Source organism: Stenella coeruleoalba (assembly GCF_951394435.1).
Source record: "Stenella coeruleoalba genome assembly, chromosome: 6".
Classification (NCBI taxonomy): domain Eukaryota; kingdom Metazoa; phylum Chordata; class Mammalia; order Artiodactyla; family Delphinidae; genus Stenella; species Stenella coeruleoalba.
The window spans coordinates 12,742,074-12,768,398 of NC_137151.1; positions in this window are offsets into that span (position 1 = coordinate 12,742,074).

Here is a 26,325-nt window from a genome sequence, read left to right on the forward strand (position 1 = left end):
AGGAAGCGGGAGAGGTGAGAAGAGCTGTGGGTCACATGTGGGACCTTGGCATCCCTGCCCAGAGGACCAAGGCCAATGCCAGCGCTTGGGGTAATTGAAAGGGAGAAGGAACTGTTTCACCTCTAAGTCTTAATCCTGTAAATTCAGGCAGGGAGGTTTTATTTTATTTATTTTTTAAAAAATATATAGTTTTTATTTATTTATTTGGCTGCATCGGGCCTTAGTTGTGGCACGTGGGATCTCCGTTGCGGCAAGCAGGATATTTTTTTTCTTATAAATTCATTTATTTTATTTATTTTTGGCTGCGTTGGGTCTTCATTGCTGTGAACGGGCTTTCCCTAGTTGCGGCGAGCAGGGGCTACTCTTCGTTGTGGTGTGCAGGCTTCAATAGTTGTGGCACGCGGGCTCAGTAGTTGTGGCTCGTGGGCTCTAGAGCGCAGGTTCAGTGGTTGTGGCGCACTGGCTTAGTTGCTCCGTGGCATGTGGGATCTTTTCAGACCAGGGCTCGAACCCGTGACCTGCACTGGCAGGCGGATTCTTAACCACTGTGCCACCAGGGAAGTCCCCATGCAGGAGCTTTTGTTGTGGTGTGTGGGCTCTTCATTGCAGCATGCAGGCTTCTCTCTAGTTGTGGCGTACGGGCTGTAGCACATGGACTTAGTTGCCCCGTGGCATGTGGGATCTTAGTTCCCTGACCAGAGATTGAAGCCGCGTCCCCTGCATTGGAAGGCAGATTCTTAACCACCGGACCATCACGGAAGTCCCAGGGAGGTTTTAATTACTTAGGTTTGAGTGGTTTGACTTTTCAATTAAAGTCACCAAGGAAACATTCAGAAATTAGTGCCCTTGTTAGGAATTAGCAGCATTGTGGACCCTCCTCAATATGCTGAATTGGACCTGGCCAGGAAGGGAGGGTGGGAGGGTGACCTGCACACAGCCCATCACCTCCACCCATAGACTGAGTGGATGCTCCAAGCCCTGGCAGTGGGACAGGAGTTGGGGGCCTCTGGGAGTAGGGTGGGTGTGCCCCGAAGCATCTACCTCCTCTCACTTCCTTACCCAGAAAGAGAGTCTCTCCAGGTTCAGGTGGGGAGGGACATCAGCTCAGACCACGGCCAGGGACCAGGAATGATGGGGCCCATGGCAGGTCTGTGCATACAGCAGGTGCTCAGCCAGCACTTGTTAGAGTGGAATGTGGGTGGAGAGGGGCACCCCAGGACTCAGGACCTGGCTTGAGGGCTGTGGTCTAGGCTGTGACCCAGGCAAGAGTGCTCTGCGGGGGACTCTGGCTTGTCCCAGGCTGACCTTCAGGGACTAAGCTGGGAAGGAAAGCGGTGGGGGAGAAGGGAACTAGGGATGCCAATCTGCTCTATGGCCATGAGGCAAACACTTCTGGGCAAATCTTAGCCAGAGAACTAACAGCACTATCTGGCTCCATAAAGGAGAACTCAGGAGGCTGCTGGCTGGCTACCTCTGGAAAAAGATGCTGTCCTCCTGGAGACTGAGGTGTCAGAGGAGTCCTCAGCGTTCTTTCATCAGTGCTATGGACTGAAATGTGGCCCCTCAAGATTCATAAATTGAAGCCCTAACCCCAATGTGACTGTATTTGGAGTAGGGCACATACAGAGGTAACTGAGATTAAATGAAGTCCTAAGGGTGGGGCCCTGATCCTATAAGATTAGTACCCTTATAAGAAGAGACACAAGAGAACTCACTGTTTTCCCCCTGCCGTGTGAGCACGTGGTAAGAAGGTGGCCGTCGGCAAGCCAGGAGGAGGACTCTCATCAGAAACTCAACCGACAGGCAGCACCTTCTTCTTGGGCTTCTAGCCTCCAAAACTGTGAGAAATGGATTTCTGTTGTTTAAGCCACCTAGTCTGTGGTTTTTGTTTTTTTTTTCGGTACGCGGGCCTCTCAATGTTGTGGCCTCTCCCATTGTGGCCTCTCCCATTGTGGAGCACAGGCTCTGGACACACAGGCCCAGCGGCCATGGCTCACCGGCCCAGCCGCTCCATGGCATGTGGTATCTTCCCGGACCAGGGCACGAACCTGTGTCCCCTGCATCGGCAGGCAGACTCTCCACCACTGTGCCACCAGGGAAGCCCTAGTCTGTGGTATTTTGTTCTGGCAGTCTGAGATGCCTAATACAATCACTGACATTTTGTACAGTACTCTAGCTTCCAACAGCCCTGGAGGAGGCTGGGCAATAGTGTGAAAGGGTCAAGGGTACAGTCAGGTAGTGGCGGTCAGGGCCAGAGCCAGGCTAGGCCTTGCAGTTTCTAAGGCCAGTGCCTTGAATGACTGTGCTGCTGCTGAAGATGCTGGTGATGTTGACAATGGCAGCGGAATTCACATGGAACACAGTAGAACAAAAGAAAAGGAGCTGGCTATAGTATAAGGAGGTAACCAAGGGTCAAAACCAAAACAGGTTCAAAAGAGTTCAGAAGCGTTTGAGGATGGCAGTGTCTCAGAGGTTCCCAGGGGGTTAGTCCATCCTTTCCAACCAGGACTTACTGGGGAGCCACCCTGCTTCCTTACACTCTCTCCAGGGCCTGATTCCAGAGGTTAGAATCAGTGTTTGTGATTGGATACTGGAGGAAGAGGATCCAAATTCAAAGCGGGGACCCCAGGATGCTACACATCCTGAGCTACACATCTGAGCTGTCCTGAGGACACTTCATCCTACCAGCACATAAAGTATTTACCCAAGTGGGTCCTGTCCTCCCAGGCTGGTTGCCTTCTTGTGGACAGAGCAGCCCCACGGGCTCTTCCATTATTCTACAGATACCCAGTGTGGCCACAGGGTCCTATCTCTGTCCCAGAGATGGGCGTCTCACCCTGGCTATGGGAGGAGGGTTTGAGGAGGCCAAGGTGAACAGAAATATGTCCACATGGTTCTGGGGTTCATGCCAGCATACAAATAGTGCAATGCTGGGATGATTTTTTCAGACATCATCTGAAAAAGTTGCTATTAATGCAACATGTCATCTTTTCTGGGAGCCATCTTTGAGATCAGAAGCCCCGGCTGGGCACCCGCTCAACACCATGAGAATGATTAAGCAAAATGTCAAACACTGAAATGATGTTATTAGGCCAGCAGGGACTCCAAACTTGGGCTAAAGAGGGGAAATTTGGCCATGGGAAGAGGGGGCCCTCTACTGCTTCCAGGCAGTCTGGCGGTATGCAAGCATCCCTCAGAGGTCTGGAGGCTTGGCTCCAGTGCTAGGTCTGCTACTTGCTTGCTGTGTGGCTCGAAGTAAACAATTGCCCTTTCTGAGCCCAATCGCCTCACCTACAAGGGAGGTGGATGTCTCTTAGGTGTCTCCAAGGTTTGTGCTTCTTTGAATAATATTTAACACAATTATGCCGTATGGAGAGTTGTGGCACGCTTTTTCTTAAATCATGTTTTTTGAAGTACATATCTCTGCTTTCCACACACGCTCATGACCCATTATTCGTTGGTCTCTGGGGAAGATTTGGGATTTTATTCTTGTTCTTTTAATTATCCTACTGACAGCTGTGATCCATCTATCGAGGGGGGGACAGCCCTTGTCTTGCAGGCTGTGTGTACTGACCAGCTACTAGTTAAGGGTCTCGGAATAATCTTTGTAAAGTGAATGGGCTTTGGCCTCACACAGAGCTGGTCTGAATCCAGGTCCCTCTGTGTGGCCGTGGGCAGGATACTCAAACTTACTGAGCCCTGATTTCCTCATGTATAAAATAGAATGAGTATCAGTTACCTTGTGGGATTGTAAATGACCTGGACTAGATGACCTGGCACAGGAGAAGCACCTGTCTGAGAGCACTCTAGGTAAGTGGTGACCAGAGTATCGAAGTGCACTTGTCTCTTTTGTCACTCTCAGTCTTCTGTTAGTAATTCTTCCTTCATCTTTTCTTCCTAAATAGATTCCCAGCTCCAAGCAGGCAGGCATGGCACGTGGACCTCTTATAGCCTCCCAGAGCCCAGCACAACTTGCAGATAGTGTTTACTGGTTCTTTGCTTTAAAAATGGTGCAAGGGGACCCTCTTGGGATACCTGCCTACCTGTGAGTCATCATCCCCATCATTTCCGGTCCACAGGTCCCCTTCTCAGCAGCCGCCTTTATGTTGACAAATACTGTATATCCTGAGTTCTAAGACTCATTAAAAAAAATTAAACAACGAGTGCCTACTTGTATTTTTGTCCATTATTTGTTTGTTTCTTTGTTTGTTTACTTAATGAGAGTAACGCCAGGTCAATTAAAATAATTCAGATAGAGATGTATATAGAATAAAAGATAAAAGTCCTTCTTTACTCCTTCCAGTCATTTTCTAGCCCCAGAGGTAACCACAGTCAATACAAAGGTTTTAATTTTACCTGACATTTTCTCTCTGTATTACGAACTATCTACATAATGTATGTAAACATACACAACATAAAAGTTTTCTAAAAACATAAATGGGTCATTCTGAGACTTTGTTTTTTTACTTAATGAAATGTTTTCTGTGTCAGGCATCTTGCTCTTTTAAACATTAACCATATTCTTTCAATTATCACACAGTAAAATTGACTTTTGGGTGTACAGTCTGTGAATTTTAGCACATCCACAGATTTGTGTCACCACCACCATCACAATCAGGATATACAACAGCTCCATTACACCCTAAAATTCCCTGGTGCTGTTCTTTCATAGTCAGCCCCTACCCCTATCCCTAACCTCTGGAAACCACTGACCTTTTTCTCCATCACACACTTCTGTCTTTTCAAAAATGTTACATAAATGGACTCATACAGTTTGTAATCTTTTGACACTGGTTTCTTTCACTTAGCATAATGCCTTTGAGAGCCATCTAAGTTGTTGTATCCGTTTTTATTGTTGAGCAGTATTTCATTGCGTGGACGGATCCCATTTTATTTATACATTCATCAACTAGCTGATGGACATTTGGGTTTCCAAGTTGTTGGTGATTATAAACAAACATTGAACATTATATGAACATTCATGTACTGATGTTTGTGTGGACATGTTTTCATTTCTGTGGGATACATTCTTTAGTTTAATCAATATGTACTTTTAGTTTGCTGTTATTAACTGAGGCTGAATCCAGCACTTTGCAGGAATAAGGAACTGAGGTGCTGTTGATCTGTCTTGGCCCTGGGCTGGTCCTTCTCACACCGATTTTTGCCTCCAGAGCAGGAACTGAGGTTTGGCCAACGTGAGGACACCACTAACTGAAAGAGAGAGTCTCATGGTAATTAGTTCTCATTCCCAGTTGGGCATATTACAGGGCTTCTTGCATATGCTGAGAATTTCCTGCTGTCAATTGTGGTTTAGTTGGGCCTTCTTACTTTCTTAACAATAAGAAAAGAAACAATAAGATAAAAATACAAAAATATTTTCAGTTGTTTGATGTTTGGAAATGGGCTGACCAACATCCAGACACTTGACTCCATGGCTTTACTCCATGTGTCCAACTTGATGTCACTTAGACACAGTTTAAACCACTCAGATCTTTATTTAAGTATTAAGCATAATTGTCATCACAGATTGATAGATTCCTCAACTTGAAATGAGCTTTCAGGGGTCATTCTCCATCCTGATTCAGAAATTGCTTTTCAACTTCCTCTATGAGAGTCATCTATGTGGTTTAGGTGGTGGCAAAATTAGTACAGTCCATCCCTGGGTGACTTAATTGTTAGAGTTTCTTTTTTCATGAGCTGAAAATTACTTCTCCTGACTTCCTTCCATTGGTCTCTGGTTTGTCCCCAGGAGCCAATAGAGTTTCTAAGTTTCCTCCCTCTTCCTTTTCACAACACTGGATATAGTTTAAAAGAGCTCTCATGTCTTCCTTTTGCTGCCTTAGCTTTCTCATCCCCAAGCCAACAGCCCCAGTGTCCTTCCTTGTGTCCCACAGTTTAGAGTTTCCATCCCTGGTCCTCTCCTCTGGGCATGAGTCACTGACCTGCTTGCAGAAGAAGCTGTTGAGAGCTGTTGATGCTAATGGTGGTTCCCTCCCTGCTCCAGGAAGGCAGTAGAAGATGGTGGATGCTGTGAAACCAGGGCTTGAGTTGGAATCCAGCTTTGACCCTTACTAGTTGTGTGACCTTGGGCAAGTTTTAACCTCTCCATGACTCAGTTTTTGCATCCATCAAAGGGGTGTAACAAGCTGCTAGCAGGCAAAAGGTGACCACCTACCCAAAGGCACATGATGGTTTGTAGCCCAGGGTGGGTGGCATGTCCTGTGTATACCCTCTACAGAAGGCAGAACCTTCCCTGGAACCCCACTGCTCATCGTAAAGGAGAGGCTCAGAAGGACAAGCTCAGGCTGGGGAGACAAAGCCCTGGCATGGACTATCAGGAGGCATGGGTTCCCACCTTGCCCTGACCCTGGACAACTCACAGTGTCTGTAGGTCTCAGCTTCCTCTCATCAGGAAAGTTAGCACTACCCGTAGCTCTCGCCTCATTTTTCAGGATGGCCCTGAGTCTCAAATGCTGTGTCATCCTGGTGTGGAGGTCAGAGCCCCTGCTTTGGGGCCATACAGACCTTGACTTGAATTCTGTCTCTGGCATTTACAAGCTGAGGGACACGGGCAAGTGTCTGACCTCTTCGAGGCTCTGGGTTTTCTCTTGGACAATGGACATTGTATTATGTACCTTGAAGGGCTGTGGGAAGATTAGACATGCCACGTGCAAAGTGCTTAGCATAGCACCTGACACACGGTGGGACTTAACATACGGTCGACATCACTGTGAAGTCTGAGCAGAGTGTTGGGTGCACAGCAAAAGTTCTGGAAATAGTAACAACGTTGGATAGAGTGGAGGTAGCTGGAGTTCCCCGTACAACCTGAGTCCCAGGGATTCTGGGGGCAGAGCCCTGACCAGTGTTTCCCGGATGGCCCTGCATTCGGCCTCATCCAGTGAGCTCAAGCATGGACCTGAGGCCAAAACCTACGACAGCTGGAGCCAAGGGACCTGGATTGCAGAGACCTTGGTGTCTCTCCTCACCCCTAAGCCATCATCAGGCAGTGTCCCAGGGCTCCGATATGGAAATAGGAGGCAACCAGGGCTTTCTGATCACAACTGACTGTACCCTCGGAGCCAGTCGAGCAGCTAACTTGTCCCGCCCTCTGAGCATCTGGTTGCCTGGATTTTGGGCATGGTGGCAGATGTGGCCTCTTAAATATTGAATCACCCTTCCCTGGCCCCATTCCTACTGATTTTACCGAGGATTCCAAGACTTAAGTTCGTTTAATAACCTCCTGACACTAAACAAACAACCTTGCAAGAGGAGTAATTTGCGAGGCAGAAAGAAAACAAATAAGTTGCAAGGACACAGCACAGCCATGGCCAGGCTGATTACATTCCAGGGGCCACCTAAGTCCGACATCAACTGAGAGCATACAGATCTTGGCTGTTTTCCACTCCGGGAAGTCTTCAAAAACACGGGCAGGGGAACTTTGCATTAGGCCTCTGGTGACGGTGCATCATTAGAATTCTGGGGGCATATTAAATGCCATCTAGTTGCTAACATGATGCATCATTTTCTGTTAAATAATTGATCACTGTGCAGAGATTGTGTTTGTGGAGTTTAAAAAAGTGATTAGAGCAGGGAACATTTCTGGGAGGCAAGTTGCATCTGTAACCCGGTGTCTGCTCTGCATACCTTCCCCGGGGGCCATGGAGCTTTGGGGATTCTTGCCACACAGGAGCTGGGAGCTGGGGTGCAGCATAGGAGCGCTGACGCAGCGGGACTAGAGGTGACGGTCGGTGGTGCGGGTGGTGTTATAGAAGACTGACAAGGAGGGGGGTGGTAGTAGAGTCCTTGCAAGGGCCTCAGAGACTGTGCCAACCTCTGACCCTGCCCAGGGAGAAAGCAATTGCTGCACCTTCCTCCCCCCAGATCCACACCCAAATGGCATCGCCCAAGGCCATGAAGGCAGGTCTGGTCCTGAAAAGAGCTTGTCCCAGGACTCCCCAGTGTTTCCTTCCATTTTCTGCCCTATTCCTCCTCAAAGATAATCTCTTTCTCCTTCCCCTCCTCCTAGGAAAGAGTTTGAGTCCCTCCAGCTTCACCTCTAAGTAAGGGGTGAGCTGTCAGATTGAGAATGTGTGTGGAAGACTTTGGTCTTGGGAGAGGGGAAGGCATTTCAGAGCCTGTTGGGGGAGAGAGACTGTGGGCTTGTGGGTGTATTTGGGAGGTGAGGCGGTGAGGTTTCAGCGGGTATTAAAATAGCTGGAATGTAGAAAGATCTGGTACACAGAAAACCACAATAGTATTTTTCAAATGAATGACACAGACTTGAACAAGGAGTCGAGATTTGTACATTCCTGACTGGCTGTGTGCTCTTGGGCAAACCACTGAGCCTCAGTTTCCACATCTGAAAAACACGCGTGTGTGTATGTTTGTGTGTGGTGATTTTTAAGGGCCCTCTGACCCTGACATTCTGTGCTTTGAAATCAGCTGTTTTTATCCCTGGCTCCACACTAGAATCTCCCGGGGACCTTTAAAAAAGGCAGACGCGGGCTTCCCTGGTGGCGCAGTGGTTGAGAGTCCACCTGCCGATGCAGGGGACACGGGTTCGTGCCCCGGTCCGGGAGGATCCCACATGCCGCGGAGCGGCTGGGCCCGTGAGCCATGGCCGCTGGGCCTGCTCATCCGGAGCCTGTGCTCCACAACGGGAGAGACCGCAACAGTGAGAGGCCCGCGTACCGAAAAAAAAAAAAAAAAAAAAAAAACACAAAAAAGGCAGACACTGGGGCACAACCCCCAGAGGTTCTGACACAATTGATCCGGGGCAGAATCTGGGCATCTGTACTCTTGGGGTCTTCCCCAGTGGCTCTGACGTGCAACCAGGGATAGGAACTCTTACCTCAGGAGGGGTGGCTGGAATGGGAAAGGCAGGCACAGATCTGGGCCAGCTTGCTCTGGCCATGTGTGAAAGTCCCCAGCTCTGGAGCAAGAAAGAAAGAGGCTCGGTCGAGGCTCTGGGAAGAAACCATTTTTGCGCCTCAGTCCTGCGTGTTCTTAGAATGACTCTTTCTCTTTCTTAATGGCCTGGGACAGATGCAGAGGCTTTGAGATGGTCCTACAGTCAGTGTTTGCCCCTGGCTCTGCTCCCTCCTCTCTAGTGACCCCTCCTCTCCCAAGCGGCCCAAGATTGCTCCAGCCCTCCGGTCCCAAATACCCACTGAGCTGAGTCCTCAGTCCAGGGGAGGTGGATCTGTCCGCAGGTCCCCTCCCCAGCAGCTGGAAAGCTAGTTCCCTGAGGGTCTAGACCAGTTCTCCCATCTTCCTGGCAAAGTAAAGCATTAGATGCTCTTGTTGGTTCATTCAGACTTACGTGGCCCTGCACAGGCCACCTCCCCTGCTATGTATCCCGACCAAGTCCCCTTTCCTGTTTCCAACCCCCATTTCCTCACCTGAAAAGAGGGGGTCAGGCCCCTACAGACTGACGGCAGTGGGTTCTGTGGCTCTGAGAGGTAGACAGAGATGAACACTACTCCTTCCATTTTACAGATGAAATAACTGAAGCTCAGAGATGACCTGACTTTAGGCCTGACCCAGAAGCAGAACCCAGTGTCCCTGGACCCCAGTCCAAGACAGCCGGCAACTGAAGAACGCAATCCAAGGTCATGGGGTCTTTCTCAAACCCCCAGTCCGAGGAGAAAACCAGTTTCTCTTAGGAGTCAAGCATTTACTTTGAAATGAACCTTCTCACTTTCTCTGTCTCTCTGGGCAGGACCTAACGGATTCATTCCCTGCCGCCGCGTGGATATCTCTGCGCCTTCAGCCTGTCTGCTACCTAGTCCCACTGAGGGACGATGGTCTGAGACAAATCTCCAGGCCCACTTTGCCTTGTCATCTGCTGCCCTTGTCAGCCAGGCTGGGCCACCCACGTAGTGTCTGAGGGAGATTGGTTTTAGCTAAAGGTCACGGGCATATTGCCCAGGGATCCCCGGGGAGGCTTCCTGTGGAGGCTCATGCCAGCCCTGGCCAGCAGGGGGTGTGCAAGGTCCTGAGTCCTGGGCCACAAGGTCAGGATGGGGAGCAGAGATTGCAGGCTGGGGGTTGCAGGGGGGAGTGGGGTAGGGTGGAGGCAGGGTCAGAGTTCAAGCCTAGGCTGCCCGCTCAGTGCGCTTCTGATGGCTTCCAGCTGCTGTCCTAATTTCCTCCCGTAGGATGGGGGGTTGGCTAACCATGAAACACCAGGCCCTCAGGTCCTGCAGAGCACAGCTGGGTGACTTTGGAAATTATCCCCTGAGTTGTTTCAGTTTGAGATGCCGAATTTGGAACCGAATTTCCTCCCTTCTGCCCACAGGAGCTGAAGCGGTCTGAACTGGTCTTTTCTATATCTCTTACATTCTAGTCTCTTCTTCAAAGACAATGTGGCCCTGCCCAGCACTCGTGCAACTTCTGGGAGGAGCAGACTCACTGGGGACTTGCCAAAACACAGATTCTTGGGTCCCACCCCCAGGGTTTGGGTTCGGGAGCTCGGGGACCACACTTTAAGAACCACAGGTCTAGTTTCCCACCTCAGTTGCCAGACTAGCTGGAGGGTTTCCTGGAAGTAAGAGCATCAGCTATAGATTCAGACAGACTTGGATTCTAGGCTCTGCTCTGGTCTAGCTGTGAGCCTGGGCAAGTCTCTCGCCCTCACTGAGCCAAGATTTCCGGAAATGTAGGGAAGGCAATGCCCACCTCACAAGCTCCAGGTGAGCTTGGAACAGGACGGCTCAACATTTGTGAGGTCTTTTGTGTATTGCAGGTAGGCACTCTAAAATATGCCTTTCTAGAAGGGGCACTGTGGCAGAGGTGGGGAGGGCAGAGGCCATATGGTCAACCTTCATCCTTGTGCAAATAGAGAAAGTGAGGGCAGCAGCCCAGCCCTATGTGGGGCGGGGCGGGCTGGCAGAGCTGGTGACAGGATGGGCAATGCTTGTTAGCCCAGCTGAGAGACGGTAGCCCACAGCCCAGAGGGCAGCACGTCTCCTCAGCTGTCTGAGTAAGCATGGGCGTTGAAAGCAGCCCCAGAACCTGTGCAGGCTGTCACTCAGCAAGGCCGCTGAGTCACCGCCTCACTGAGAGGCTGCCTCCTCGCCCCCGTCCAGCAAACTCCCAGCCTCCATGGGCTCTGCCAGGGCCGGGAGCAGGTGAGTGAGGGCCGGGGCTCAGTCCCCCTTCCTTCAGGGCCGCAGGAGCCGGGCAGCGGAGCTCAGCCGGGGTGGGCCACCCCGTGACTCTGCTCCCACAACTCTACAGCACTCTCTGGCCCGTGTTGCATTTCCCATATGTATCAGACCTGGGTCTTTCCCTCCTGCCGCCCCTCATATCTTCCAACATCTAAAGGAGCCCTGTCTGGGCTCATCTCAGGGTGCCCCAGGACCAGGCCACCAGCGGCTTCTCTGTCTCCCTTTCCCACAGCTCCCCATCCGGCCCTAGGCTCAAGCTGAGTTCTGGTCCCTTAGAGAAGCCATTGTCTGTCTCCTGACCTCAATTTGCTGCTCTGTGAAATGGGAGCCCAGGGCAGCACTTACCTACCTCTCTTCCACAGAAGTCTTGTCCTGATGCTGCCCGCATACGCAGGGACGGGGCTTGGAGCCTAGGACCCCCCCCTTGGAGAGAAGGGAAGTGGCTTCCTGAAGGGCCATTTTTTACATCTATGGTGCCAGGACAGGTGCCCTGCACAGGCAGGGAGTGAGTCTGGAGCTGCCTTTTCTCCTCCTAGGGCTGCGGATCTCAAAGGTGTGTCAGTGGGGTGTCTATGCGCCCTCAGTGGAGTGGGGTCTCTGTCCCAGGGTCCTCTTGCATTTTTACCTGTCGTGTCATTTATTCAGGTGGAGAGAGGTTGGGGGGGCCCACAGACCCCCAAATCTAGCTTTGAGAAATAGGGACTCCGAGCCAAGGCTGGGAGATGACCTCTCATCCTCCCAGTGCTCACACCCCATCCGCCCTCCTTCCTCTCCCCCATCCACACACTATATGAGGAGGACTTATTGAGCCCCAGGGCGTCCTCCATTTGTCCCCTTGGGGAAGGAGGCCTCAGGGCCCCGCGTGTGTCTTTGCCAGTCACTGCCATCTCTATTCCAGGCATGCAGGGCTCCTCCAGCTCTCTGAATCCTCCAAAGACCCTCTGATGTTTAGCTCAAAGGAACCTTTTGATGTCCTAAATGACAAAGCCAGGCATCACGGAGGCTGTGTGGAGACAGCTCCCTGCAGACACGCTGGGAGGGGCAGCTGCCTCGCTGTCAGCATGCCCCTGCTTGGCTTCTCTTGTGTTTCCTTGGGGAAGTACAGAGCCACTGGGCCAGCCAAGCCCAGCCGTTCATATGGCGGGACAGGGCCTGGGTCCTCCCCAGGAAGGGGGAGCCCTGCTTTGCCCAAGGCTGCCCAGGCCTCCCTGTCACCCCGCCTGAGTCCTTTGCTCCACCCAGGCTACTCAATCTCTGGACACCGAGGGGGTGGGGCTTTTGCGTCCAGGACCTTTGCGTACTCCGGTTCTAATCCCAGTCTTTGGGCAAGTGTCAGTTTCCTCATCTGTACAGTGGGGATGATAATGATAATACCTACCCCAGAAGATGGGCTGGTACAACGTACACACTGGAAAGTCCCTGGCACGTACCAGCTCTCAATAGTACCAGCTCCCATCCCCTTTTCTTTCCCCTCTTCTTTATAACTTAGCAGTTCACGATCCTGCCTGTTCATTAAAATCCCCTACGGGGCATTTACAATGTACCAACACCCAGACTCCAGCCAGACTAATGACAGAGGAGCTCAGAGGGAGTGGTTTGCTTCTGTGCTATCTTAAAGCTTCCCAGATGATTCTAAGATGCAGCTAAGGGACAGAACTCCTGACCCCACTGGAACTGGGTCCCACCACTCGTAACCTGTGCTGTCCAAAACAGATGCCGCTAGCCACAGTGACTATTTGAGATTAAATTCATTGTAAGTGACATACATTAAAACTTCCTTTCTGGGATCCCAGTACCGCTTTTCAAGTACTCGATAGCCACGTGTGTCTAGTGGCTGCCATATTGGACAGCGCAGGTCTCGAACATTTCCAGCATTTCAGAAAGTTCTCTTGGAGAGCAGTGCAAGGCCAGAGCTGTTCATTGGAAATATGATGCGAGCCATGTGTGTAATTCATGTCATTAAAAGGAAACAGGTGAAATTAATTTGAATAATATATTTTATTGAATCCTATGCCTCCAGAACACGTCATTACAGCATGTGATCAATACGACAGAAAGCAATGAACTATCTTGCATCTTTTGTGTATTTAGTTTTTAAAGTGTGCATTTTACACTTTCAGCACATCTCAGTTCGGACAGGCACCTTTTAAGGACTCAGCACAAGGTACCCTGCACAGTGTGGGAACCAGGAAGTGCCTGGCAACGTGTGAAACTATTTCCCACGATCATCCTCTTCTTGACAGGACGACATTGCTTTAGCGCTTCAGGACTTATGAAGTGCTTTGATACACACATCTTCTGCTGCCCCCAAGAGCCCCCTGCCCGAGTACTGTAACCCTCAGGCTGGCTAGGCGCGCTGCCCAGGGCCACACGACTGGTACGGCAAGGAGACAGCACTAGAATGCAGGTGTGCTTCTGTTGTCGTCCCCGCATTAGTGAGTGTCCAGTTCTGGGCAAGTACCATGTGTGTTGGCCAAATAGACCTGTCCTCCCTTGGGGAGAGAGAGCCTGTCCCCTATTCCTATGCTACCCATCCTACCTCTGGTGTTCCCTCTACCAGTCCACGCATCGTTGAGGAAAACGTTACTGGAGTAACTTGAGTAGTGCTGGAAGGTCTCTCTTGCTAGGAGACATGGGGCTGGTGGTTCCCATCATCCTTCATTCCATATTGCTGGAGTATCTATGGTACCACTGCCCATAGAACCCTCCAGGGAAGGCTCACGCAGCCACCTAACAGCATACGTTGATGAGCCGTATTGGTTTCATAGTAGAGGGTGGCCAGGCACGAATGGGATGCTGTGATAACAGAATATGGAATGAAAGACCAAAGTACAGAGCTTTTCCTAGGATAAGAGAAAGAGTCAATGGCAGGGCAGGCAAGGAATGCAGGGGCCATGGGAGGATGTGGGACCTCAAGGCTGGGCTGGAGAAAAGAGGTCTGGCAGCGGCTGAAGGGTAGGGGCAGAGAGCATTGTCCACCAGAAAGTCACCCCCCTTCCTCCTTGGCACGTGGGACCCTGGTTGCTGGTGCTGGAAGGGGATGCATATATGTGACATCAGATGCTTGAGGAGTGGTGTTGCTCCTTTTAGATTTGATCCCATCGCTTCCTTTAGAAGCCCAGCTGGCAGCGCATTCTTCAGACACTAAGTCCTGGCCTTGGGGGCTGGCAGGCTTTCTGGGGCGTCTCCTCTTGCCAGGCTCCCGTATGCCGTAAGATCACCCCCTTAGGTATACTGTTGACACCACTTATGAGCGGTTCCCCGATACCCTCCCCCCTTTCCCTATCTTTATTCTGAATTGCTTTCTCAACCACTCTCCCCAGTCTGTCCCTGATGGTTCTAAGCTCTGCGTAACTTATTTCCGAATTACCGCCACAGCCAGGGACCCATGAAGAGATATAGCCTGATATCTCTTCGGTCTCTAGCCTTTGCTCCCTTTGTGACTTACCCTCAGTTCTCCCTCCTTCTAAGTCACCCCCACCCCCCGAATCCCGGTGCAGACCTTGGCTCAGCCCACATGGGTGTCAGCCCCTCTAGGTCCTCCCAGACGCCACCGGTGACTCCAGGTCTCCTCCCTAATTACTTTAGCCAGAGTAACACTGGCAGTGAAAGTGATCTATTGCAGCCCTACGACAGCTATTCAAATCCAGAGACTGCTGGCCTGGGCTGAGCTGTTCTTTCTTATCCCGCTGACAAATGCTCGCTGAGCACCAAATCTGGACCCTGTCCCACCCCAGGGCCTCTGATCCAACTGGCCGTGCCGGCACGGATTGGTTTTGGATAATAGACTAATGAATCAGTATCACCCAAATGGCTTTCTCTTGCACTGAAGTGTCCAAATGCCAGGCAGCTCTCTTCATGGACTCAGGGTATAATGATCCCTCCCAGAAAATCATAATCCTTCAATCTCCCCTCTCTAGACCATCCATCAGCGTTCCAGAGTCCACCGCTGCATTCTCATTCCAGGAGTTTTCAATCACTTCCCTTTTCCCTCGTGCTTGCAGAACAAAGCAGTGACACTAGGAAATTGTGTTTTGACGTGAAATCATTATGTGTTTTAAAACCTCTCCTTCGATGTTGGTCTTCTCCTGCCTTCTGCCCTCCCCTGACACATCTCCTGCTACGAAATGCAGCGTGAGCCCCGTTCCTGTGTTAAACTCTCAGGCACAGGTGAGGGATGCACGGTCCGAAAGGAAGAAATACAGGAAAGATAAGCTGCCCGTTTTATTCCGGTGCTGTAATGCTCTAATTAATTTGTCTCCTCTAATCGGAGCCCTCCTAGTATACTTCCCGCAGGGATGTTTGAGGGACCGGTGTGTGTGTGGAGTTGGGGAGAGGCGGTGTGCTGGGGCATAGGTATTCACGGTATGGTGATTATGCCTGTGGGCTCCCTCACATGAGCCCAGAGTGAGGGTGAGATGGGAGGTGTGTGCTGGCTGCTCCCCAGCTCTGTCCTGGGCCCTGCACACCTCTGCCGGTAAGAGCATCTCTCTTTGCTGATGCCGACTTTCATGTTTAGGGACAAGTCTTTTGGACACAGTGAGCGCCTAAAGGCACGCCAATTACTGATCCGGTGCTCGGCCAAAGAGGAGTGCTGGGGGAGAAACGGACAGAGTTGGACTTCCAGGAAAGTGTGCTGGATCTATCCTGTGTCTTTCCCAAGCCCTTTTCATGGGAAACTTTGGTTCTAAGCGATTCTCTATAGACCCGCTCCTTCTAGAACTTAAGCCCCCTGAGGATGGGCCTGAGCCATATTTGGGAAGCTCAGCACAGCGGAATCATGGCAGCCCATCGGGAGACAGGCTCAGCGTGTATCATCCTAGGGGTGTCTTCTTGGGCAAGTCACTTTAACTCTCTGAGCCTCAGTTTCTTCATCTAGAAATGGGGGTAGAAGCCCTACCTTCCTTGTAGGGTTTGATGTGAGGGCTAAAGATAACATATGCTTCTGTGGGCTTTAGTGGGTGTGCAGCCAATGGGGGGTCTTGTTATCATTACGGATGAATGAGTTCTTGCGGAGGAATGCTGAGCGGCCAATGTCCCCGAGGTGCTTCGTTTAGAAAAGAAAAGAGGCTGTGAAGTTAGTTTCCGCCAAACAACAATAACTTCCGCTGTAAATAATTGATGCTGCGAGCAGACTCCCAGTGTTCACATCCGGGTAAGGTTTAGGAACGACGGCTCTACGTTCTAAATCGCCTCATCTTTCCTTTCTTGAAAAGATGGAGTCTGTGCTGGAGTCAGACAAGTGTGACTTCCAAAGAAAGCGCCACTGGGAAGACTGCAGTTTGCTCCCCAGCTGCTGGGGCAGCGGAAGCACCCTGGCTGCCCCTCTGTGCAATTAGGAGGCAGGCCCAACTGGTGTCCAGCACCCAAAGCCTCTCCTTTCAGGGACCCTCCCCTCCTTTTGGCAGCCGTTATTTCAAGGGTGTTCAAACTGCTTCTCAGTGTCACTAAGAGGTTCTGTTTTAGCCTGTTATTCCTTGGCAGTACCCTCCCTTAACTCCTGCGTGTCCTCTGTTCCAGTGTCATGGGACCTGACTTTGGCTAGGACCATCACGACGGCCTTTCACCAGTCTTTGGAGTAGTTAGTAGTGCATTCCGTTAGAGCTGGAAGGCACCTTCCTATAGGCTGCCTCACCCCCATTTTCCAGCTGAGCAAGACGGGGCTCCCCGGTAGGGAAGTGGCTTGCCAAGGCCGTAAAGCAACTTTGACCCTAATTCATGCGTCCTCAGCTCTGAGACATGCAGGACCGTGGTGCCAGGTGCGTGAGCTGGGACTCAGGAACTGGCTATGGGAGTGGCCTGTGTACGAAGGTGACATAAACCAAGATTCAAGTATCTACCGAAAGGGGAGAGTGTGGCCTGGTTTCTCCATCCTGGGAGCTGATCTCTCTCTGTAGGGGTCTGATCTGGAGCACAGGGTGGCAGCAGGAGCCTGTGGGTGGAGGCGACAGGTGAAGTCAGACAGGAGGTCTGTCCATAAGCTGGACACTCAGTGACAAAATAGGTAGGGGTAGGGCTGGCCCCGGCAGGAGCTGGCTGGCTCGAGGGGGACTTTCAGGGCACCCCTCCACTTACTGAACACGTATGACGTGCCAGGCACTGTTCTAAGGATTTCCCTGCGTTAACACCTCAGATCCCACCGCAGCCCGTGGAGGCTGGTGTTGACGTATACAGATGCGTGACCTGGAGGTGCACTCACTCGTCCAAGATCGCTCGTCTAGAGGGGGAGCCAGGACTCCCAAGCCGGCCCTGGTGCTCTCAAAGCCTGTGCCCTTTGCCCCACAACTCACACCCTCCCCAGTGCTCTCTGCATGGCTTCAGGTCAACGGGAACAGAGAGGATGAAGAAACTGAGACACAAGCCCCACTGGGAAGATCATGCCAAGCTTGGGGGGAGGCAGGAGATGGCCATAGCCCGGCACGGCCCAGGGATCCTGGGTGCGGCCCTCAGGCAGGTGGCAGAGGCTAGCATGCTCCCTCCTGGCCAGGTGAACTCAAGGGCACTTCCCAGACTGCACTTAAACAGGGGACTCCTGGAGCACGGGGAAGGAGGCTCCCAGAGGTGGACTCCGGGTGGAGGGAGCGTTTTCCCTGTGGGGTGCCATGAATTGCCCTTCCGAGGTGAACCCTCCCACTAGCCTTCATGAAACACCAGCCTACGGGTGCCTGAAGGAGGCTCTGCCGCCTCTGTTACAGGAACTTGCCTGCCCCAGCGTTTTTTAAGTCAAACTGCCAGTAGGGCCACCTGCTTTCTGGTTCAGGGAGGCTCCCTGGGGAAGGAACTTTAAAAAGATTTCTGATCGTAACAATGCTCTCCTCTGCTCAAATCGACAAAAGTTTTCTTCCCCTCCATCACAGCAAGGCACACACAGAGGAAGATAACATTGAGAAAATGCCATTTCTGGCTGTCAGACCAAGCAGGGACGATGAACCCTTACTTAGTCAGTTTCTTCCTGCCAGAGGAGGTGTCTTTTGATAAGAGAGCATTTATTCCTCGCCAGCAGCATCAGGTTCACCATCACAGGGGCCTGTTTATTTTCCACCCAACGTTTCTGTTATATCCGTCTCTTGCTTTGTAGTCCAAAGACCATCACCTTGGCTTCCCTCATCTTCTCTGCAGGATTTCCACAGTGGCCTTGTAACAGTATTTCCCTTCTCCCCTCCACTTCCACGTTTCTATCCTGTATGCCCCACTCTGCCACAGAGCGATCCTTCTGACACAGTGCTAGGAAGGCTGTAGGCCTCTGCCGGGCACCCTTTTCACCTGGCAGGGCTGTTAATGATCATGACCTCCCTTCAGGGTAGGCACTAGGGCCCACCCAGTCATAGCACCCCATTCTCCTAGCCCTGGTGTGGGCCCCAGGGGTGGGCTGGTCAGAGCCTTCCTTTGGTTATTGCAGCCACGTGCAGGGAGAGTCTTCTGAGAAACAGGGTGGCAAAGACATCTGCTCTTTTGGGGTGGCTATGGCAGTGCTTCTGGCCTCCGGTCTCAGTGTCATAAGTGCTAAATGACAGGCAGCCTCAGGGGTGTGTCCCCAGAACACTCCTGTGGTGTGGCTGGGTGCTGGCCTGACCCCTCTGTGCTTGCCTGAGCAGCATCTAAGTTCCACTCTGAAACTCTTGAAGATGCTGAGAGCTACCCGATGGGTTTCAGTGAACTCCTCTATACCTAATCAGCTAAGGGGAGTCTGTTCCCCGCAGCTTAGCATCCTGAGCGACACAGAAGGTGACAAAGAGGAACCCCGATGGCAGCACCTGGTCTCTGGATGCAACTGTGTTTGACACAAGATGTCCCACCGTCCTTCCCGGCTATGGGAGCTGATAAGTCCCTTCACTTTCTTCTGTGGTGGAGTAAGGTGTGGTTTTGAAATTTGTAATCAGATGAATCCTGAATAATCATCACAGCTCGGAATCATATCATGTCACATCTCGGCTCAGGCATCTTCCATGACTCTCATGGCACCAAGTTCAAGGGCCTTACGTAGGCTGCTGTCTTCCTAACGGCCCCGTCTGAGTCCTCACCTGTTCCCACGATGCTCCATCGTCTCTTCACTAGCCCCCAACCTCTCATTTCATTCCCTCCTCTTGCTTTGGCTCACGCAGTGCCCCCTGCTGGAAGGCACTCCCTCTTTACTCAGCTCATAGCCAGCCTGCAGGTTATTCCCGGGGACTGCAGGGACATCTCTGGTCTCCGAAATCCTAAAGTTTATGCAAGTCAGGTTTGTGCATTCATTTCCTTCTCAACCTTCAGGGAAATATTATGGACAAATTATAAGGGTAGGGGTGGGTATATCACGGGTCCTTCATGCCCGGCACCTCCAAGCTGACTGCTTTAGGTACACCTTCTCATTGAATTCATACAAATCGTGAGGAGGGAGGTAAGGATTGCCATTTGGTGACTGTGGGAACTGAGGTTTGGGGACCTTAAGTAACTTCCCCAAGGTCACAGAGCTCTGTAGTGTAGAATCAGCTCCTTCAGGGGCTCCTAGATGGCTCTGTCCATGAGGCGTGGTCCTCATTCTTAAAGGGGCAACATTCACAACTGGGACTCAGGGTATTCTCCTAAACAAGGAAACGGCTATCATAGTCAACTTAGCAACATCACTGGGTGTCTATTACATGCAAATTGTTGGGCTATTGTCTCAGGAGCAAAATAATATGATCCAGTCCCTGACCTTCGTGCAGAAGGGACAAAGGGAAGGCATTCAAGGTAACTCAGGTTGGAGACAGCAAACAAGATCCAGTGGAGGGAAAGACAGTGACTTTGAACTGGAGAGCCCTTGAGCTGAGCCCTGAGACCAAGGAAGGTCAGATAAATAGTGGAGACAATCCAAGTTAGATGGCAGCTACAATAGCCATGGTCTCAGTAGTCAGGGGGAGCTTCCTGAGGGAGGTGGGCCTTACCCTGAGCCTCCAAGACTGGGGAGGGTGGCAGTAATTCTGTATGTTGCCTATTTCTTCTCCCTAAGGAGTATAAAAACTTCTTAAAAAGCAATTGATAAACTTGAAAAAATTCTGTATGAAAACTCACTCGCATTCAGTGAGTCCTTTCCATATGCCAAACACTGTGCCTGGTATTTCTTTCCAAGCCCACATTTTCTTGTCTGTAAAATGAGAGTGATTATAAGAGCTAGATTGTTGTGGGAGATTAGCAATAAGGTATAGAAACCATTTGGCATCTAAGCAATGCTCAGCAGATGGGAGATGCTGTGTTGATCATTACAATGACCCCATGTGGAAGGAAGGGGGGACTTTTAGCTACAAGTGGAAAACCTGGGGCTCTAGGAGATTACATGAATTCATGGGGGCCTTTGGCTTCTCACAAGCAGAGAGGGCCATAGGGCCAGAAGTCCCCACGCTTCTCTCTCCAGACCGGACTTTCTGGCATCCTATAGTCTCTGAGTCAAGAGGGTGTCTGCTGAGGTCAGTGTCCTGGTAATGGAGAACATACCTTATTGGACCTTTCCAATGAGGTTCTCAGCCCAGCAGCCTGGCAGCCTTGACATGGGTCTAGCTGGCTGTGACTTTGTGGGTGTCATTCATTCATCCAGAAACTCAAGCCTTGAGTCTGATGTCTGAGGCTGGCGCTTTAAGGGTGCAGATGTGGACGGCAGAGATACTGGTATGAGGGGTGAAGAGGCCAGGGACAGTAGTCCTTCATCTCGTCCCTGGACTCATGTTTGACTCCTGTGAGTAGAGTGACATGGGCTGGTCTCCATACTAAAGTCCCACGACAGGAGGGGCGATGGTTGCCCAAAGGTGGCAGTGTTCTTATTAACTCAGAAGGGTCACTTCCCCTTGGGGAGCACGGCATGGAGCCCCAGGGGACAGGAAACGCCAGCAACAATAAAGGTGACACCAGCAGCAGGGATGATAGAGCAGAGCTTTCTTTGCCCGTCTTTCGGGGCCTCTTGTCCAAAGGAAGCCAGATTGGGAGGGGTGTCTGTGACCAGCGATGGGCCACAGGGCAGCTAAGAGGACTTGCTGTGGGGAGAGTCTTGCAAACCCTCTGGTGACTTCCAGAAATAACCAGCGAGGCGTGAGGTCCTGGAGTAGTGGGTGAAAGCAGTCCAAGAAAAGCCTTATCACAAAGCCTGTGCCAAGCATGACGCTGGGCACACAGCATGTCCCCAACAGCACTTTGTAGTTAAGGTGTTAATTGAGGTTGTCTCATTAGCTGGGACGCACATGCTGACTGTTGTCTGCAACCCAGTCAAATGAAAACCTGCATGGAATGACAATCCTGGTTTCCGAGGAGGTGATACAGGCAGCGATGGCTCTGAGCTCCTTGGGGAGCCGCTCTGCCTGCTTCCCCACCTACCCCGGGGGCCGGGCCAGCCCCCTCCAGTGGCCCCTGGCTTTCTTTGCACTGGGAAGGCTCAGCTTCAGGTGGCTTCTGACTCCTAGAAAGAATGCTTGGGACTCAGGGGGAGACCAAGGCTTCTGCAGTGTCTGAGTGAGTCTCTTGTTCGGTCTCCCGGAACAGAAAGATAGAGCCATCCTAGCCCAGACTTCCCTTCCCACGCACCTGGTCCGCCCGTAGCCTGGAGGCAGAGGAGGGGGGCAGGGCAGGGGACAGGGAGGGGCAGTGGGCAGTGATGGGTGGGTGGGCCCTTTCTCCTTGGCTGGGCAGGACTGCCTTCCCATCACTCAATTCCAGTACATTTGATTCTGAGCCACAAGTGGCTTGTTCCTCTCCAAAGAAGCATTTGAATTTTAAAAGAGGACCCTGGAGAGGAAACACTTAACCCAAAGGAATGAATATTTAATGCTGGCATTTCAGGTTCTGTTGGGGAGAGGTCTTAGAGAGGCCTTTCCCAGTGTTCCGCAGAGTACCCCCCAGCTACTTGCGTCTTCTGCTCAGGAGGAAGGCCAGCCTGGCAGGAGACCCTCGGGGAAGGCCGAGGGGAAGGAGGCACTGGCTGGTGCGTCCCTAAGCAGGCTGCGGGGGTGATCGCTGGGCCCCAGTTGGTTCCAGCGTTAAGGCTCTCAAAGAGGTGGCCCAAGGCTCAAATTGGGCCTTGATTTTTTGTGTGTTTTAATTGGGCCTGCAAGGCCCTTGAGGTGAGGCTGCAGTGTGGGTACTACCCTGGGATGTGTGCATGGCCAGATATGAGCTCCCCAGGGGACAGAGAATGGAAAGATGGGGCCTAGATTCTTCTTCATCCTCAGTAGAGGATTCCAAGCCCAGGGATGTGTGCTCCAAGGGTTTCTGGGAAGTGGGGCTGCCATTCAATGTGCTCCTGGGCTCCTTCCTGATGAGGGGCTTGGAAGAGAAATTCAGGATTATTTGTGCCTCTTTCTGTGTTCTGGGGTGACAGGACCCCTTTACAAATGTCCAGCTTGCTCATACATCGCGGCAGTGGCTGTGGCCACATCGGGATTCCCCTACTGGCAGGACTGCCCCTCAGGTATAAGCCTACGCTCCACCCCCATACCTCGAGGAAGTGGCAGCCACAAGATCAGCGGGCAGTGGTCCCATGAGGTCTGTTCCTTCTCTCTGCCTGGCCTCAGTTCCCTTGCCCTTCCCTCGGAATCCTGGCTCTGGCCTTCAAGCTGACTCCCACTGCCTCATGCCCCGATGCCCACAACTCCACCTACTCCCCAGATGGTCTAATCAGATAGAGCTGGTGACCAGCCTGGGCTGCAGAACGGTTGCAGGCTTTGCCACCAGACTTGTGTGGGGTTGAATCCTGGTTCTCTGGTTTACATTGTGAAATTGGGCAGGTTACTTCACCTTTCCGAAGTGTTTCCTTATCTGTAAAACGGGATAATGATGCTTCACAGGGTGTTTAGGCAGATTAAGTATATACAGAAATATAATTAATTTTTTCCTTGCCTTTCTTTTTTATTGAGATACAATTGACATAACACCATATTAGCTTCAGATGTACAACATAATGATTTGATGTTTGTATGTATAAAGAGATTTTAAATTATTGCTCTACAATTGGCAATTGTTCTGCACCTTGTTTTTTCCTACCTTAATAATATATCTTGGACTATTCTATATTAGTACATAAAGAGCCTCATCAACATTTTTATGTTTGCCTGGTGTTCCTTTGTGAGAATGGACCATAATTTATTTAGCAGTCCTTCTCTGATGGACATTTAGGTTGTTTACAGTATTTTGCTATTATAAATACTGCTGGGATAACAGCTTTGTATATTCATGATTTTGTACATATGCCTCTGTGGTTATGAATAAGCTGTCCCTTTTGTTAGGAATTTCCTCTCCTTGTTCTATCTACCTGGTGAGGGCATCCTATTTATTCTTTAGGTGCAGCTTCAATGCTGTGTTCCCAGGAAGTCCTTCCTGACTTTCCTGGGAGAATCACACTGTCCTCTTCCAGTGTCTGGCTGTCCTCTCTTCATATCTCTGATAGATTTCCATCCTCACACTTCAATCATTTATTTCTATGTCTTCCCTTCTCAAATGTGAACTTCTGGATGACAAGAACTGTATCTCTCCAACAGCAGAAGCTGCAAACATATCTCCAGTGCCCAGCCCAGTACTTTTCACATAGTAGGAGCTTAATAACTTTTTCTTGCATAAATGAATAAATGAACCAGAGTCTATGCATTCAGGGTACTTATGGTCCAATGGAGGAGATAAAGATATGCACAAAGATAATTATAATTACAATACAATGCAAGACAGAAAGTATTAAATGCCACCAGAGGTACAGATTAACTATTCTATTTAGTGGTTCTCAGCCATGACTGCAATGAGAGCCACCTGGGAGTTTTTAAAAGTACTACTATGCCTGGGCCTGATCCGCAGAGAGACTGGTTTATTTAGTCTCATGTGGAGCCCAGCAATTGGTTATTTAGAAAGTTCTCCAAAGGATTCAACTGGCAGCCAGGATAGAGAACCACTACCATACTGCTCTAGTCAGTGATTCTGTGGGGAATCTTGTTAAGATGCAAATTCTGATTCAGCAGGTGTGGGTGGGGCCTGAGGCTTTACATTTCTATCAAGAGCCCAGATGGTGTCCGTGCTGCTGGTCCTATGACCATACTTTGAGTAACGGTGCTCTAGAGCCATTGTTGTCAACCCTGGCTGTGCATCAGCATCCTAATTCCCAAGCTGACCCCAGACCAATAAAGTCGAGGTCTCAGTCAGCTCTGGAGGCTATAACAGCATAGCAGAGACTGCATAGCTTCAACAAACACTTAGTTCTCACAGTTCTGGAGGCTGGAAGTTTGAGATCAGGCTGCCAGCATGGTCAGGTTCTTGTTGAGGGCCCTCTTCCTGGTTATGTCCTCAGATGGCCTTCCTTGATGCATGCAGAAGTAGAGAGAGAGAGAGAGAGAGAGAGAGAGAGAGTTCTGGTGTCTCTTCTTATAAAGGCACTAATACCATCATCAGGGCCTCACCCTTATGACCTCATTTAAACCTAGTTGCCTCCCAAAGGCTCCATCTTCAAATACCATCACTTTTGTGGTTAGGGTTTCAATATACAAATTTTTTGGGAATACAAACATTCGGAATCTCTGGGGTTGGGAACCTAGACATTAATATTTTTTAAAGTTTCTAACTGATTCCAGTGTGGGTGAAGCAGTCTTTTCTAGCTGTGTGGAAGGAGTCCAATCTTTCTGGAAAGAGATGGCACTGTGGAAGTTGTGAGGAGAGCATTTCAGGAGAGGGAACCTGCTTAAATGACCTCTAATTGCTCTCCTAGTTCTAATATTCTTCGATAACCTTGGTTAGATTGGAGGACAGGAGATGTGGGATCCTGGTCTGTAGGCCCTTAGGTAATTCACTGATTCATTCATTCATAGAAATATTTGTTGAATGCCAGGTATTGTGCTAGGTTCTGAGGAAATAACAATGAACAAGGCAGGTCTAAAATTCTGATCCCTGCTCTAGTAGAGCTCATTGGAGAGCAGTGAATTCAGACAATTAAACTAGTAATTATCATAGAGTATAATTGATGTGATGATAGGGAAAGCATAGGTTAAAGCTCCAGGTTCCTAGCTGATCAGATAGATGGATATAATGATGTCTTTCCTTTCTACTTCACAAAGTGTGATGAAAGTCACATGGGACAACGGGTTTGGGGAAGCCATGCAACATTGTATAAGGTCTGAAGGAATGTGACACAAACACACACACAGTGTGTGTTTAATAGGACAAAATGGATCTACTTGACAGACATACTTATAAGGCCTCAGCCACCAGCGTGCGTGTTTTTCTGGATGGCTTTGGCTTTTTGTCAGAAGACTTGAATTTAACCCCAGTGCTATCCACGCCACCTCCACCCACATGGGTACTTAGTAGAGTGTGGTTTTCAGTAGGGTTGGTTTTGTATAGAATCTCCATTGATTACAGCCCTGGAGCTGACACAGCTCTTCCAGAAGGGATGTGCAGAGTGGCCCTGGCAGAGCAGCAAAGGGAAGGGTGGGCCACCCACCTGCCAGCTACTTGGGACCCTCCAACCACCTTCAGCACTGCCTCTGAGGCAGCTGGCACTGCAGAGCCCGGGATTTACAGCTGAAATCACAGGTGGTCCTGGACCCAAGGTGCCTATGTGAGATGACATGCAGATGAGTGCATTAATGTGCAGGTGAAAGGGTAAGCACTTTCATTTCACTTCATCTTTCTAAGGCTCTGCCATTGCTCACAGCTGGAATGCCCCACTGGAGACCACAGAGCGCTGTGGGAAATGGGGTAAGGAGAATGCAGCACTCCTCAGGGGGCCTGTGGCTGCTTGTTCTTTGTTGTTTCCAGTTTGCCCCTATTTAACTGGACTATGGCATCTAGCTGCCCACTGTGGACGTTTCATATCTCTTCTCTGCTGCCACCTTCTGTAGCTCAGACCCTACCCCCTCGACTCTGACTCTTACAGTAGCCTTCTGACTTGTGTATCTGCCCCAGGACCGGCCCTCGCATTAACCCTATGTGCTGCTGACGGAGTGCTGACAGCACTCTGATCCCGACACTCTCTAACTGCAAGCATCTTTGTCGTTCTCTATTTCCCATTATGTCAAGTCCAAACTGCTATGCCTGCTTCCAAAACCCTCCACTATCTCTCTGCTCCAAATACCTGACAAAATGTATCTCCATTTCAGACTTCCAGTGCCCTCATTTCTTCTCTCCACCCTCTTCACTTCAACCATACATGAACACACACACACACACACACACACAC